Genomic DNA, 4,189 nt, shown 5'->3' on the forward strand with positions numbered 1-4,189 from the left:
GTTATGTGTAGCATATCCCAGGCTTCTTTGGATGTAGAGGCTGTTGAGATCCTTTCAAAGATGGCATCGTCTACTGCCTGATAGATAAAGAAAAGGTCTTTCTTATCTTTTTTTTAATACTTTCTGTTTTCACGAAATTCATTCGTTTGTTGAGGGTTAGCATCGGCAGGAAGTTCTCTTATTCCTGTTTCAACAATGTGCCAAAGATCCTGTGACTCGTATAGCACTCTCATCTGGATACTCCATAGATGATAGTTATGATTGTTTAGTCTTGGAAGTTGTGGTTGTATTAGATTTCCATTCGAAGACGACATTATACTTTGTTGTTGATAAGGAAATCAGATCAAAAGAACCATAAGGCTCTGATACCAGTTTGTTGTGATTTATAAAACCCAAAGAAGGGATCCACTAAAGATACACAAGACAGAGAGAATTTGAATTCACTAAGAAACTTCAATTCAAAATATTAACCACACTCTATTTGTTGTAAAACCGAAACGAAATTGTCTCGATAATTAACCCAAAACCAATGCTCCAAATAAGAACCGTATCGATTATGCGGAAGAACGGAAATTATATATCAAAATTCAACGAACAAATAAACCAAGTAATCGAGTATCGAACGCACACAAGTATATAATTGCAGAATTTAAACGAGGAAGAGAACGACACCTTATTTACGTGGAAAACCCAAATCGGGAAAAATAACACCACGGGCGGAGGAGACCACCGAGAAATTCACTATCGATAATCGAATACAATTTTGATGCATTTAAAAAGAGAAAATTTCAACCATATATATAGGTGTGTGGTTGTGAAAAAAAAAAACTAATTCAATTTGTAAAGCCACAAAATATGGTAATGATTTTGCTTTCCAAAAAACATGGCTTCCACAAAACATACCATGTTTAGTGGTAAAATCTCTTTGACTTTGGAGACAAAGAACAACAAATCTCCACCTTGGCTTCATAAGTCTATCCACAACCGTCTTCATCGGAAAAACAAGGCTCCAACTCAAGCAATCTTCAATCTTCAGATAAACGATAGGAAATCAAAATAACTTCTCGGGAAAAATAATAGTACCTCATCCGCCACGAGTCCTGCAGACTCAATTGCACTTCGAAAAACCGACCAAGTCCAAACACGAATTAAACTTGGCAACCGGAAGACTTTTGGTGAACATATCCGCGGGATTGTTGTTAGTATGAATTTTACTTACTTCGAAATCACCTCGAGAAATGACTTCCCGTACAAAATGGTAACGCACATCAATGTGCTTTGTTCGATCATGAAACATCTGATCTTTCGTTAGAAATATCGCGCTTTGATTGTCACAAAATACCGCTGTGATATTGCGCGACTCATCGAGTTCACCAAACAAACCTTTCAACCAAATAGCTTCTTTAAATCCTTCCGTAACAGCCATATATTCGGCTTCGGTCGTAGAAAGCGCAACCGTAGACTGTAATTGTGCTTTCCAACTAATGGCACAACCACCTAAAGTGAACACATATCCAGAAATCGACCTCCGGTTGTCAATATCTTTGGCATAATCTGAATCAACATAGCCAAARACACCATCSTCATTCTTGTTAAATTTTAAACACAAAGATGCCGTMCCTCGGAGATAACGAAAAATCCATTGGACAGCTTTCCAATGTTCTTTGCCCGGATTTGCCATAAATCTACTAACCACACTGACTGCATAGGCCAGATCAGGGCGTGTGCAAATCATAGCATACATTAAAGAACCAACGACACTGGAATATGGTATACGTGCCATGTAAGACACATCAGTCTCGAAAATAGGACTTTGAGCGGATGATAGCTTAAAGTGAGCCGCTAGGGGTGTGGTGACTGGTTTCGCATCATGCATATTGAACCGGCGTAGGACTTTCTCAATATAGCTCTTTTGAGAAAGAAGCAAGGTCCTTGAACTTCTATCACGCACAATTTCCATCCCTAAGATTTTCTTGGCAGCCCCTAAGTCCTTCATATCGAATTCAACATTCAACTGGTCTTTTATTACTTGAATCTCCTTCATATCTTTCGCTGCGATTAACATGTCATCCACGTATATGAGTAAATAGACCATTGACCCGTCGTCACATTTCTTGTAGTAAACGCAGCTGTCATAGGTGCACCTTTTTAGCCCGTGACCGGTCACAAATGAGTCAAACCTCTTATACCATTGTCTCGGAGATTGCTTGAGACCATAGAGAGATTTCTTCAACTTGCATACGTAGTCCTCCTTGCCCGGAACTACAAACCCTTCAGGTTGTTGCATAAAGATCTCTTCCTCAAGCTCACCATTTAAGAATGCTGTAGTAACATCTAGTTGCTCTAGTTCATAATCCTTAGAAGCAACTAATCCCAACAATGYACGAATAGATGTATGTTTAACAACAGGTGAATAAATATCAGTATAGTCGATACCTGGTATTTGACTATACCCTTTTGCAACCAAACGAGCTTTGTACCTTGGCTTATCACCCGGTTTAACGGCCTCCTTGAGTTTATATACCCACTTGCACTTGACTGGCTTCTTCCCTTCCARAGCCGGGAYAAGGTCCCAAGTGCCATTTTTGTGCAAAGATTCCATCTYRCTRTGCATAGCCACCATCCAACTATYCGAGTCGGCAACCAAAATAGCCTCATCATAACATGTAGGCTCTAGCATAGACTCTATTTCATCAGCAACCGTAAGAGCATAAGCGACACAATCTGCATGAGCAWACCTCCTGGGAGGTACTATATTTCTCCTTGGCCTATCCCTTGCAATAGACGGACTAGGAGCAAGTGGTGAAGATGGTGAGGAAGTCTCACCATCCACTTGTTCGTCGGTCGAAGCAGGTACAGACTRATCACTAGTGACCGGTGTAGGAACCGGTGAAGAAACTAGTGGAACGGTWGAAGATGTTGTCAACTCCACCTCAACTTGAGATGTCTTCTTACTTGCTTCCGATGGTTTCTCAACAGTAGATGTCGAGCTAGTAGCTCGATGAATAATGAAGGTTTCATCAAAAGTCACATCCTTTGAAATGATAACCTTCTTTAGCTCAGAACTCCATAACTTGTAGCCTTTCACACCCGGTTTATATCCAAGAAACACACATTTCAAAGCTCTCGGCTCTAGTTTCCCGTTGTCAACTCGTGCATACGTCGGACAACCAAACGGTTTCAAATCTGTGTAGTCGGCAATTTGACCAGACCAAAGCTCAAATGGGGTTTTCTTCTCAATGGCTCGAGAAGGTGACCGATTGATCACATAACATGCAGTGGCAGCCGCCTCCGCCCAAAAAGACTTTGGTAGCTTAGAATGAGAGAGCATACACCTTACCTTCTCGAGAATCGTGCGGTTCATCCTCTCGGCCACACCATTTTGCTGCGGAGTGTGGACCACCGTGCGGTGTCGTGTAATGCCTTCCTTTCGACAGTAAGTATTGAAATCCTCCGAGCAAAACTCAAGACCATTGTCGGTGCGCAAATACTTTATCTCCTTACCCGACTGCTTCTCAATCATCACCTTCCAATCTTTAAAAGTTGAAAATACATCTCCTTTATGCTTTAGAAAGAAAGACCATACCTTTCTAGAATAGTCATCAATAATCGTAAGCATATAGGAAGCTCCACCTACGGAAGTAACCCGAGCCGGTCCCCATAGATCCGAGTGGATGTAATCGAGTGGCCCTTTTGTCGTGTGTTTTCCACTCATAAATCTCACCCGCTTTTGYTTGCCATAAACACATTCTTCACAAAATTCTAGCTCAACAATTTTATCTCCTCCAAGTGCACCTCTTCGACTCAATTCAGACATGCCATGAAAACTCATATGGCCAAGTCGAAGATGCCATAAGCGTGATCGATCCGTATCCGAAAAACTTTTAGAAACAACCGCTGCATCACCGGTAACCGTTTGACCATCCAAGATGTAGAGATTTGAGGACTTACGTTTTGCCTTCATAATACTTGTATCTCCTTTGAACACCTGGAGTAAGCCATTCTCGCCAATGAATTTATAACCCTTAGCTTCAAGAGTACTAAGGGATATAAGATTTCTCCGAAGATTGGGAACATACCTGACATTCCCCAAGGTTCTAACAACTCCATTGCACATCCGAATTTTAATCGTGCCCAATCCTTTGATAAGACATGAGGCATCATTGCCCATCATAACCGAGCCACAATC

The sequence above is a fragment of the Cynara cardunculus genome, assembly GCF_001531365.2.
Source record: "Cynara cardunculus var. scolymus isolate 2C chromosome LG 8, CcrdV1, whole genome shotgun sequence".
NCBI classification, from domain to species: Eukaryota; Viridiplantae; Streptophyta; class Magnoliopsida; order Asterales; family Asteraceae; genus Cynara; species Cynara cardunculus.